This window comes from Budorcas taxicolor, chromosome 5 (assembly GCF_023091745.1).
Source record: "Budorcas taxicolor isolate Tak-1 chromosome 5, Takin1.1, whole genome shotgun sequence".
Taxonomy (NCBI): Eukaryota; Metazoa; Chordata; class Mammalia; order Artiodactyla; family Bovidae; genus Budorcas; species Budorcas taxicolor.
Window position 1 is genome coordinate 7716332 of NC_068914.1, and position 14092 is coordinate 7730423.

A 14092-nucleotide genomic window follows, 5' to 3' on the forward strand; every position below is an offset into this window, starting at 1 on the left:
GCTGCTTGAAAAGACACTGATTCTGGGAAAGACTGAAGGCAAGAGGAGAAGGGGATGATAGAGGATGAGATGGTTGGATGGCATCACCAACTCAATGGACATGAGTTTGAGTAATCTCCAGGAGTTGGTGATGGACAGGGAGGCCTGGCTTGCTGCAGTCCATGGGGTCGCAAAGAGTCAGACATGACTGAGCAACTGAACTGAACTGACTGACCTCTCTATTGAGGCCACCTGCTCACTCCAGTCCACTTCTTTTGGTCTTTCCTTCTTCCATCCCTGCCCATCCCCAGAGGCTAGAGCAAGAACTTTTTGGATGTGCTCTATAATTTTCCAAGAATGAATCATCATATGATTCTGCATCTGTTTGTGTGTATTTCCTCATAGAATGTGACTCCTTGGGCTGAAATACTGACATTTTTTCACTATCATAGTCTAGTATTTGTCACAATCCCTGCCCCCGAACTTTACATTAGTAATTATTTGTTGAATATCTGAATGATTATAGGGTACAGCAAGGCAGTAGGATTCAGGCCTTGATCTCAAACACATCATTAATGTTTTTGATATTTTTTCACCAGTGTTCCTCCTGTCTCCACAGAGCTCTCCTAATTACCACTTGCTGCTGTGTTTGCTGGACTTTTGCTCATTTATATCTCTCAGTTTATCATAGTACGTGACTTTTTTTTTTTTTAACTGATTTCCTGGCTCCTGGTTCATGTTCTTGTCTCTGTCTAAAGTGAATTATCAGGATTCAGAAGTTGGGTTAAGGGAGAATATTTAGATAGATAACTGTTAATTTAGTGTAAAGATGACATATTACTGAGTAATCTAGAAACTTGCAGCCCTGACCATTATATGGAGACCTTCAAAACTGCAACCTACGATCGCAACCCCAGTACTTAAGCACCTATAACACCTCTGAACAGGGCACTTCACCTTAATTTTATGGAATATTTGTATTCTAATTTTGAACTGGATGAGTAATCAAAAAGATGATCTCCTATTAAGAAATTTGGCTCATAATGACTTATAGGTGTCTTACTCAATCTCACGGCTCTGGTGAGATACTCCTAAATCTACATAACTTTGGGGACTATTCATATTACTTTATTTAAACTTCAAACTCTTACACTGACTTCTAATTTGCCCTTTTCTGTTCTTCACAGCTGCTTATTCAGCTGTGTATTCATTGGGTAATCACCCTGTAAGGCCGATGGAGTCCCTGATGATGCTGTTGCTCAGACATTCAGTCATGTCTGACTTTTTGAGACCATGTGGACTATAGCCCACTAGGTTCCTCTGTCCATGGGTTTTTCCAAGCAAGGATACTGGAGCAGGTTGCCATGCCCTCCTCTAGGGGATCTTTCTGACCCAGGGATCAAACCCGAGTCTCTTACGTCTCCTGCATTGGCAGGAGGATTCTTTACCACTCATGCCATCTCTCTACCAAAGCTTATATATTGCTAATAGGGTCAGCCTTCCTCCCAGCAGGCCATAGGTTTCACATCATGTCCTCCTTACCTGAATCTTGCCTTGATTCTGAGGACCCTGAATTAGACTGAATTTCAATTAAGATCCTTTTATTCAGCATTGACTCATAATTTTTTCTGTATTCTTGTCAACTAAATCAAAGTAAATTATATCAAACACCGTTACACTGAAGTTGTTCAAATAAAGAAAAAGTATAAGGAGACAAGGAACCTGATAGATCTTCTTCTCCTATCTCCACAGATGAGATATATGGACCATCTGCACCTTCCCCCTCTACAGATAGGACATTAAGTTTTTCAGTCCTCTTGATCTATCCCTGACCACACTGTATCTGTCTGGTCATTTGTTCTGGAGAAAACTAAGGAGGAAAGAAAGTTAGGTCTCAGCTTCCTTTCTAAATGAGCAGTTTTCACAACTGTCTTCACAGTTTTGCCTTGCTGCATGCAGCTTCCTGGCTAGACACTGGCCATTTACTACTGCCCTCAGTCACTCTGCAAGATGGAGCTGAATTTGGAGTAATTTGTTACATAGCAATAGATAACTAATACAGTGCTATTTAAAGCTGATGGGGTGCATGGTCCAAAGGGAAAACCCCCTTCCTACTCCATTTGGTATATCTGCCTTTATTTTCCAACTCTGGCATATCATCACATCCCAACTCCAGCACTTAGGCACTTATACCATCATCCAGGCAGCATCTCTTTAGCTTAATTCCTTCATCACACTCTTGAGAGGGCATGTATGAATCATAGTTTCATTTGTCACAAATTGATTGAAATATTTGTTAGTGCCATCTGCATATAGTACACTTTTTGCTCTCTAAACAGTATTTGGCAAAGAATAATATTGCAGTATATATTTTTGTATACATATCACAGGAGGAAACACCATATATACTGAGGACCATTTCAGGTAACCATCACTATATAGTCCCTGAGCTAGGTCTCATATTTTCCTGAATTCTTCTCTAAGTTACTTTTCTCTTACTTTTTACACTCAGATGCACCACCACCGCCACAGCCCCCACGCCCGGCCCGTGGAACTCAATGGACTTACATACTCACATTCTGTTCTATGCCCTGAAATACCAAGTGGTGGTCTATAAAATTTCTATCTGAACAACTTGTTCTCTGATTCCCAGTATACCAACATGACAATGTTGTATAACTAGCCAGGGTATAAATGTGCACCACTTACATTCTTAAAGAGCACCATTTGAAAAATAAGGGCTTTAAATCATTGTCGTGGGAAAGGAGCTCCTATTTCAGAACCAAATGTTTTGACTGTTTAGTACATTTAAGCATTGGATATAGCTCATATGATGATGAAAAACATTTTTGGTAGTGAAAAGATATTGGTATTTTTAAAAATCTGTTTGATAAAAACATACCTGGACAAGTGATAAGAGAAACCAGCCAAAATAGAAAAATTCTAACCTGAAGACCTTGGGCATATATGAAGTTTGACAAAATTCATACATAGTACCCCGATGCAGGGAGTAAGTTTATTGCATCTCATATGAAGCCACATTAATTTGTACTTTGATCTGATTTTTGAATTCTGGCTCTCTAATTAATTACAGAACCTCAGAAAATTAATTTAACTTTTTTAACCTATAAAATAAGGAGTGGTTAGTTCATAAAAAGTGTAAAACATTTGATGTGGCTATCAAATAAAACACTTTGTGAATGAATTTGGCAGAGTAGTTAGAAAATGTCAGGTGATCAATCATCATTGTCTCAATTAACTGCAAGAAGAATATCCTTGGATATATTTCTTGGAAGGTATCTTTATTAAAGATAAGGCATCCTCATTGGAGAATCATTAAATGTGGTAAGTGTATAGGGAACATAAGCAGAGATAAGTGCCTTTAAGAAAATGATATTTCATATGACGTACATTATCTTTTTTTAAACTTTCTATTTTATGTTGGAGTAAAACAGTGTTGTGATAGTTTCAGGTGTACACAAAGTGATTCAGTTACACATGTATCTATTCTTTTCCAGAGTCTTTACTAAGCTTATATAGTTAATACTGAGCAGAGTTCCTTGTGTTATGCAGTAGGTCCTTGTTGGTTATTTGTTTCAAATATAGAGGTGTGTACGTGTGATTCCCAAATTATCCTTTTCCTTCCTCCTTACACCTGGTAACCGTAAGTCCAATCTCTACGTCTGTGAGTCTTTCTATTTTGTAAATAAGTTCATTCATGTAATTTCTTTTTTGATTCTGCATATAAGCAATACCATGCAGTAATTTTCTCTCTGTCTGACTTAGTTCACTCATTATGACAGTCTCGAGGTTCACCCGTGTCGCTGCAGATGGCCTTATTTCATTTCTTAATGGCTGAGTAATATTCCACTGTGTATATGTACCACACCTTCTCTATCCATTCCTCTGCTGATGACATTTAGATTGCTTCCAAGTCTTGGCTAGTATAAACTGTGCTGCAGTGAACATTAATGTGCATATATCCATTTGGACCATCTTTTTCTCCAGGAATGGGATTGTAGGATCAGATAGTAGCTCTATTTTTGCATTCTTAAGGAACCTCCATACTGTTCTCTGGAGTGGCTGAACCAGTTTACGTTCCCGCTTACAGTGTAGCTGGGTTCCCTTCTCTCCACACCCTCTCCAGCATTTGTTTGTGGAATTTTTGATGAAGGCCATTCTGGCTCATGTGATGTGATAAGTCATTATAGTTTTGATTTATATTTCTCTAAAATTAACAATGTTGAACATCTTTTCATGTGCGCATTGGCCATCTGTATGTCTTCTTTGGAGAAATGTCTGTTGAGGTATTCTGCCTTTTTTTTTGTTTTTGATTGGGCTTTTGTTTTGATGATATTAAGCTGCATGAGCTATTTTTAAATTTTGGAGACTAGTGCCTTATTGGTCACATTTGCAAATATTTTCTCCCCTCCTGTGAATTGTCTTTTCATTTTGTTTATTGTTTCCTTTGCTGTGCAAAAGCTTTTGAGTTTAATAGGCTCTGTTTGTTTAGTTTTATTTCCATTATTCTAGAGGACTGACTGAAAAGATATTGCTGTGGTTTCTGTCAAAGAGTGTTCTGCCTGTGTTTTCTTCTAAGAGTTGTATAGTGTCTGGTATCACATTTAGGTCTTTAATCCATTTTGAGTTTATTTTTGTGTTATGATGTTAAAGATGTTCTAATTTCATATTTTTTTACATGTAGCTGTCCAATTTTCCCAGCACCATGTATTAAAGAGACCATATTTCCTTTACTGTGTATTCTCGCCTTGTCTGTCATAGTTTGACCATAGGTGTGAGGGTTTGTTTCTAGACACTCTACCCTGTTCTATTGATCTATATTTCTATTTTTGTGTCAGTACCATATTTTTCTGATGACTATAGCTTTTAGGGTAGTCTGAAGTCAGTGAGCCTGATGCCTCTAGCTCCATTTTTCTTTCTAAAGATTGATTTGGCTATTTGGGGTGTTTTGTGTCTCCATACAGATTTTAAGATTTTAGTTATAGTTCTGTTAATAAAAGCCATTGGTAATTTGATAGGGACTGCATTGAATCTGTCAGAGAAAGAAATGGCAACCCACTCCAGTGTTCTTGCCTGGAGAATCCCAGGGATGGGGGAGCCTGGCGGGCTGCCGTCTATGGGGTCGCACAGAGTCGGACACAACCGAAATGACTTAGCAGCAGCAGCAGCAGCAGCAGCAGCAGCATTGAATCTGTAGATTGCCTTGGATAGGATAGTCACTTTGACAGCACTGATTCTTTCAATTCAAGAACATGATATATCTTTGCATTTGTGTCGTCTTTGATTTCTTTGATCAGTGTCTTACAGTGTTCTGCATACAACAAAAGGTCAAATTTCCTGAAGGTGAAAAGCACAGTAAGATGGAGGCCCTGGCTTGTGCATGTCCTTCTGGCTCCTTGTATAATACTATCAAAGGGAACACAAGATGCTTTATGACATGAATGCAGTGACTGTGTTGTGAAGTATATACTTTGCCTCTCATGCTGATTTGTTGTCCAGTTGCTAAATGGTGTCCAACTCCTTGCAACCTCATGGACTGCAGCGTGCCAGATTTCCCAGTCCGTCACTGTCTCCTGGAGATTGCTCAAACTTATGTCCACTGAGTCAGTGATGTCATCCAAACATGTCATCCTCTGTCACTGCCTTCTCCTCTTGCCCCCAATCTTACCCAGAATCAGGGTCTTTTCCAGTGAGTCAGTTTTCCCATCAGGTAGCCAAAGTATTAGAGCTTCAGCATCCGTCCTTCCAATGAATATTCAGGGTTGATTTTCTTTAGGATTGACTGGTTTGATCTCCTTGCAGTCCAAGGAACTCTCAAGAGTCTTTTCCAGCACCACAGTTCAAAAGCATCTATTCTTTAGCACTCAGCCTTCTTTATGATCCAAATCTCACATCCATACCTGCTACTGAAAAACCATAGCTTTGACTATACAGATGTTTGTTTGCAAAGTGATGTCTCTGCTTTTTAATATGCTGTCTAGGTTGTCATGACCTTTCTTCCAAAGAGCAGTCTTTTAATTTCATGGCTGCAGTCACCGTCTGAAGTGATTTTGAAGCCCCAGAAAATAAAATATGTCAGTGTTTCCACTTTTTCCCCATCTGTTTGTCATGAAGTGATGGGACGAGATGCCATGATCTTAGTTTTTCGAATATCGAGTTTTAAGCCTGCTTTTTCACTCTCTTTCACCTTCATCAAGAGGCTTAGTTTCTCTTCACTTTCTGCCATTAGATTGGTATCATCTGTATATCTGAGATTGTTGAAATTTCTCCCAGCAATCTTGATTCCAGCTTGTGAGTCATTCAGCTCAGCATTCACATGATGTACTCTGCATGTAAGTTAAATAAGCAGGATGCCAATATACAGCCTTGACGTACTCCTTTCCCAATTTTGAACCAGTCCATTTTTCCCATGTCTGGTTCTAACTGTTGCTGCTTGACCTGCATGCAGGTTTCTCAGGAGACTGGTAAGGTGGTATGGTATCCCTATTTCTTGCAGAATTTTCCACAATTTGTTGTGATCCACTCAGTTAAAGGCTTTAGCCTAGTCAATGAAGCAGAAATATATATATGTATATATATGTACATGTATGTACGTATATATATACATATATACACACATATATAGGAATTCTTCTTGCTTTTTCTATGATCCAATGGATGATGGCAGTTTGATCTCTGGTTTCTCTGCCTTTTCTAAATCCAGCTTGTATGTCTGGAAGTTCTCAGCACATAATGCTGAAGACTTGCTTGAAGGATTTTGAGCATGACCTTGCTAGCATGTGAAATGAGTGCAGTTGTGCAGTACTTTGAGCATTCTTTGGCATTGCCTTTCTTTGGGATTGGAATGATAACTGACATTTTCCAGTCCTGTTACCACTGCTGAGTTTTCCAAATTTGCTGGCATATTGAGTGCAGCACTTTCACAGCATCATCTTTTAGGATTTGAAATAGCGCAGCTGGCATGTCATCACCTATGCAAGCTTTGTTCATGGTAATGCTTCCTAAGGCCCACTTCACTTCCATAAAATCTGGCTCTAGGTGAGTGACTACACCATCTTGGTTACCTGGGTCATTAAGACCTTTTTTGTATGGTTCTTCTGTGTATGCTTGCCGCCTCTTCTTATCTCTTCTGCTTCTGTCAGGTCCTTTCCGTTTCTGTCCTTTATCGTTCCCATCTTTTCTTGAAATGTTTCCTTGCTGTCTCCAGTTTTCTTGAAGAGATTTCCAGTCATTCCCATTCTATTGTTTTCCTCTATTTCTTTGCACTGTTCACTTAAGACAGCTTTCTTATTAGATAAGAATTAAGGAGACGATTTCTAGTTTTTAAAAATTGCAAGATATATCAGAAATTTTTAGAAGTTTGTGTACTAACTTTAACAAGTAAATTGAAGGAAGGAAGAAAGAAAAAAATGAATGAAAGTTAATTCTCTCCTTTTAAACCTTGGAAATAACTGGTATATCTATAGAGGAAATTGGAGATACAGAGCCACATGATTTAGCAACAACAAAAATCCTCCCCAGCAGGAGGTAAAGATGGGGCTGACTGGGGCAGTTGGTGTTCATTTGGTAGAGTCCAGAATATTAGTCATGTGTTTGGAGAGAGACTCTAAATTATAAAACAAATAGGTAGAAAGCCTGTCTTCTCAAAGGAAACTCCAGAAAACTAAATTGAACACTCTTAATTATGAGAACTATTTACTATTTACATAGAGAGAAGTAGAGTTCAGGTAATTGTCCCCACCAACCACCCCCAAATTAAGTTAATTTCCTGTTTAATGTTAATTTTATTAGCTTCATGTAAAGGCACATGGTACCCTGTCACTTCTTCATTTAGTTCAGTTCAGTCGCTCAGTCGTGTCTGACTCTGCGAACCCATGAACCACAGCACGCCAGGCCTCCCTGTCCATCACCAACTCCCGGAGTTCACCCAGACTCAGGTCCATCGAGTCGATGATGCCATCTAGCCATCTCATCCTCTGTCATCCCCTTTTCCTCCTGCTCCCAATCCCTCCCAGCATCAGGGTCTTTTCCAATGAGTCAACTCTTCACATGAGGTGGCCAAAGTACTGGAGTTTCAGCTTTATCATCAGTCCTTCCAAAGAACACCCAGGAATGATCTCCTTTAGGATGGACTGGTTGGATCTCCTTGTAGTCCAAGGGACTCGCAAGAGTCTTCTCCAGCACCACAGCTCAAAAGCATCAATTCTTCATCGCTCAGCTTTCTTCACAGTCCAACTCTCACATCCATACATGACCACTGGAAAAACCATAGCCTTGACTAGACAGACCTTTGTTGGCAAAGTAATGTCTCTGCTTCACCTGGTTCAACTAATTTAACAGATGAGAAAGTGACTCACGTGTTGTAAGCTTACATGGAAAAGTAAGTTCTATTTTATGATGGAGTAGATGCATATTTATTAACACAAAATAAATTTCACAAAGATTTAGGCAATATGTGATTATAATACTGGAAAGATGCTATAATCTTTTTCTGAGTCCTTTTCTCAACATAGTTTTCAGGCAAATGTTTTATAGTTTGTCGTTCAATTTAGCTTCTTCTTTTCTGATTAAATCTGCACATATAACAATAACAAATATGTATTACTTGTGTAATAGAGGAAGATGAAATATATTTCAATATTGGATTCCTTATCACCCATAATATCAGCAAAGTTTAGGGTCAGTTTAGACTGGTCAAGCTAATGAGACTGTGAGATGAATTTTGGAAAAGCAATTTGTACGGCAGATGTTTAATAGGGCTTTTGCTTAGAGCCGGAGTGCCCCACAGGGAAGAGAGAGGTCACTAGTGCTTTGTTACTAAACGTGTGCTCCCTGGAATAGCAGGATGGGCATTACCCAAGAGCTGGCTGGAAATTCAGAATTTCTGAACTCAGCCCTGCCAATCAGATTCTGCATTTTAAAAGGTCTCTGTGTTAATGTGTTCATAAACACATGATAGTTTGATAATCACTGTTCTAAACTAGAACACAGACATGACTTGAATCAAATCATTGATTGAGTTTGAGGAGGCAGGTGGAGGAAAGACAAGGGAAAAAAAGTGTGTAACAAATAGAACTGGGGAAATACAAATACAGGCGTAGGAGACTTGTGTTGCATTTCTAACCTAGCCTAGGTTATATGATTTCTTTGTCTGACAGTCTTCTGATATGTAAAAAGTTTAACATTTTCTATACAGGCGTACCTTGTTTTATGGCACTTAGCTTTATTGTACTTTGCAGATTTTGCTTTTTTTTTTTTTTTTTTTTTTAACAAATGGAAGCTTTGCAGCAACATTAATTTGTTCAATCCTGTCAGCTCCATTTTTTTTCCAATGTCATCTGCTCACTTTTTGTCTCTGTGTAACATTTTCATAACTCTCACAGTGTGTCGTACTTTTTCATTATTACATTTGTTACAGGAATCTGTGATCAGTGATTGTCAAGGTTACTATTTAAAATTTTTTTTCTACTCCCTGAAGGCTAAGATGATGGTTAGCATTTGTGGGCAATAAATAGTGTTTTTAAATTAAGGTGCATAGTTTGGTTTTCAGATATAAAGCTATTGCACACTTACTAGAGTACAGTTTGGTATGAACACAGCTTTTATATGGACTGGGAAATCAGTAAATTTGTGTGACTCTTTACTGTGATATTCCCTTTATTGCTGTAGTCTGGAATTGAACTCCCAAATATTTCCAAGGTGTGCCTGTATCTTATGAATATTTTGAGCATTAAGTGTTGAACATGCAGCAGTGCACGTGATGTGTAGGAGAAAAAGGCTTATTAATACCATTTCTTTTTCCTTATTGTGAAAGTGTAGGGACATATTTGGTGGCTTTATAGTCCTAAAACAAGGAGAAGATATTAAAATACAACTAAGAAGACATGTTGCTTCAGGCTACAATTCTTATTTTCAAGTTTTATTAAGTATCGCTAATATTCAGTCTAATACAAAGTCTTGTAGAACTAAGTTTTGGCAAGAAGGGCTTGGATACTTTCCCTTCCTAAAAAGGGAGGTAATGATGGGTTTTAATTGCAACACAATTAGAGCTTTTGATATCAAATTAATTTTCAGTGATAGTGTTGATCTTGGCAGAGAGTGCAGAATTTATGAGATTAAAGCCCCGTGAGTATATGCACATACTCTTATAGCTTCATATGCAAATTGAAATTCCTGCTTCATTTTCCATTTCTAGAATCAAAGATTAAGGATAATAAAGCTTTTTAACTTAGCTAAATTAGTTAAGTGCATTTTATTACATTAACCCAGACTTTATCATTGGTCATACTTGGCAGAGTCTCCCCACTTTAAATGATTACTCAGAAGATAATAATTTCATGAAATTTGTTTGTGCAGATAATATGGAGATAAGGTTCTAAATTAAAATTACAGAGTTTTAATAAAATTTAGAGCCAGTATCTTACCTGTAACCATTAATATACTTATAAAGCCCATGAGGCTAATCTAGTATGAATATTGAAAATCTTATATTTATTTAATGAACATATTTTGTATGCTTACCAATAAAAAAGGGTTTGATTCCAAAACACTTGTTACAGAAAAAAATAACAATGTATTTTATTTTGAATTAATACAATCAACATGTCTTAAAAATTTAGATCATTCAATTAAAACAACAGCATCATAACTATAATGAAAATATAAAAGCAATAATTATAAATATTGACAGAAGTAATTTGATATAATATTAATGTATAAATTCATCTCCAGAAGGGTAGATATTTGTACTCATGTTATCAGAGGGACATAACTGGATAAGAAATATGAGACCTTTGAGATTTTATAGAATAATGAAATTTCATTTTTATTTTTAAAAATTTTATTTGTTTTTAACTGAAGGATAATTGCTTCACAATGTAGTGTTGGTTCTGTCTTAGATCAACGTGGAATTTTATAATTTTACTTTTTATTTGAATGTATTTTTTTCATCTCTTCTATACTTAAATAGCTAATACAGTCACATAGCTCAATGTTTAAAATATTCACATGTGTGCAGAGAAAGGACTTGCTCATACTCTGGAATTGCACTCAGATATTCTCTCCCTAAAAGCTTTGATAGAAAAACAACAGTTGCTGAACTATTTTTAAGTGCTAGGCACTGTCCTGAATCTTTTATGTCAGTTGCCTCAGGTATCCCTCAACACAACCCTTCAGTTGGCAACTGTTACTCCGCATTTCACAGATGAGGTATCACGCTCTGTGCCAAGTCCAGTCTACCTTGGTATTCACCTGGAATTGGTTCCAGGATCCTGGGTGGAAACCAAAACCCACAGATGCTTCAGTTCTTTCAATAAAACAGCATGGTACTCTTGGCTTTCCATATCTGTGAATTCCATGTCAGAAGACAGGGAGGGTTGACTGTAATTTATTCAAGGACTGGCAGTGACAGTGTTGGGAGTGGAACTCAGAAAATCTGGGCACTTATGATAACTTTGACTTTCCCTGGTGGCTCAGACAGTGAAGAATCTGCCCGCAGTTCAGGCCTGGGTTTGATCCCTGGGTCAGGAAGATCCCCTGAAGAAGAGAATGACTACCACTCCTGTATTCTTGCCTAGAGAATTCCATGGCTCTAATATCTCTTAACATATCATCAAACCAAACAGTGTTTCTTACATTTCATTTTAAAGAAGTATATATATATAGGTATAATGACACATAATAAAATTTTATGAGCCTTGCCTTTTCTGTGTAACTATATGTATTTTAGATATTATCCAATATTATTGATTGAAGCACTTCTTTATTCTTTTGTTTTTTAAAGTATTCAGTAGAAAAAGTTAATTTTGTTGTTTGAAGCAACCAGTCCTGTATAGATGAAAATGATATGATCTCCAGTTATTTCCTATCATAACTGATATTGCAATGATTATCCTGTACACTTTACCATTTTGCACATATCTGAGTGTAAATGAGAGGACAAAATCCCATATGTAGAAAGGCTGAGTGAAAAGATATATGAATTTAAAATTTTTATTTGTTTTGCACAGAATTTTAAATTTTGATGCAGCCCTTAGAGATTGTACCAGTTTTTACTCTGAATGTAATATATTAAGGTTTCTGTTTTCTTATACACTGGCCAACATTGTATATAAAACTATTGGTTCTGGGCCAGTGTTATAATAAAAAATATACATTATCTGGCATTTTAATTATTAAAACTTAGATATTCATTTTTAAAAGATTTCAGATGTACAAAAAAGTTGCAAAGATTTGCTAAATCTGCTATACATATCATCAGTATTCCTCAAATATTAATATCTTAAATAAACATAGTATATTTACCAAAACAGAATTTAATCTTAGATCAGTGTAAAGACATTTGCATAATGCATTGGTGAAATTTAGATAATGTATGTAAAACAGCTTTGTATCAGTTAATTTCCCCTGGAGAAGAGAATGGCTACCCACTCTACTATTTTTGCCTGAAAAATTCCATGGACAGAGGAGCCTGGCTGGTTACAGTCCATGGGGTCACAAAGTGTTAGACATGATTGAGAGACTAACAGTTTCACTTTCAAGATTAATTTCAGAATTATACACTGTGCCTTGATACCCTAGTCTCTTAATCTGGAATAGTTTCAATATTCCCCCCCCCCCCCCCCAACTCTTTTATCACCTTGACATTTTTTAAGAGGACTAGACAGTTATTTTGTATGATTTAGGCTTGCCTAATATCTCTTTATGACTAAATATGGGGTAAAAGTACCTTAGAAGCAATGGTGTGTCTTTCATTGCATCACTAAGAATGTGATGTGGATTTGGTTCCTCTGCTTATAATTTCAAATTTGATCACTTGCTTCAGATGGTACCTGGCAGGGTTTCCACTGTATGGTAATTTTCCCTTTGTAATTATTGAGTGTCTTCTGGGAGATACCTTGAGACTATGCAGATGTTTTAAATCACACATTCATCCACTAATTTTAAAATCTATAAATGATGGTAAATGATGATTATTTCTACTATTCATTCTATTGGGTTGGACAAAAAGTTTGGGCTTTCCCGTAATGTCACTAACTTTGTGGCCAACCTAATACACTGAGTAGAGAGAAACCTAAGGAAGAGTTTTCTTTTCTCTCCTATTTATTTATTGCTTATTTATTTATTGATTTACTTGTTCATATCAATTTAGACACATGGAAACATATTGTTGTATGATTAGCAGTTCATTATTTTCTTTACTTTTTTGATCAAATAGTCCTACATTTGACTTTATTGAGCTTCATCATACTAGCCCCTGTAGCCTATTAACAAAGCCCCATTGTTTGAGAGTTTTCACTTTGCTTTTCTTTTATTATCAGTGAGATTGTCACCTAAATTTTATTTTCACTGAAACTTTAGCTTTTGTCCATTTTTCCATTTAGCTGTTCATTTTTCTTATTGATTAATAGAACTTCTGCTCGTAAGTAGGCAAGTAATTCTTTGTAATATGTTTTGTGAAATATTTTATACTTGATTGTTCATAATTTAATTTTCTTCTGTTTTACATTCATAAATTTGTTTTTAATGTAATAAAATTTATCAAGTTTTTAAGCTTTCTGTGTTTTGTTGTGATAATTGGACAAGACTTTCCTACTCTTAAAACAGTTTTCCCTGTTCAACATACCTACATTTACTGGTGTTTTTTTTAATGTTTATATATTTGGTCTGTTTGAAATTTATCTTAGTATAAGGTAAGTACCCTATAAATCTTTTTTCTCTAGATGATTACATTCAACTTAAAAAAATGCACATTTATTGTTTAATTCATCATTTCCTCATTTAAAATTCTACCTATATCTAATAACATTTTGTATGTATTTGGTTTTATTTTTTCTACTAATTTATATATGTTGATGACTTTGTATCATATTGTTTTATTTTTTCTACTTTTACAGTGCATTTAAATATGCTAATTAGGTACCCCTCTTTTTACTTTTTCATATTATTCTCATTTTCTTTATTTTTTCATATGAAATTTAGCTTAGTTTTGTTCAATTTAAAAGTAAATAATTATATCTGGAGTCATATTTAGTTAGGGAGAATTGACATTTGTGCATTGTATAAACATGTCATCTTATCCCAGATACAATAG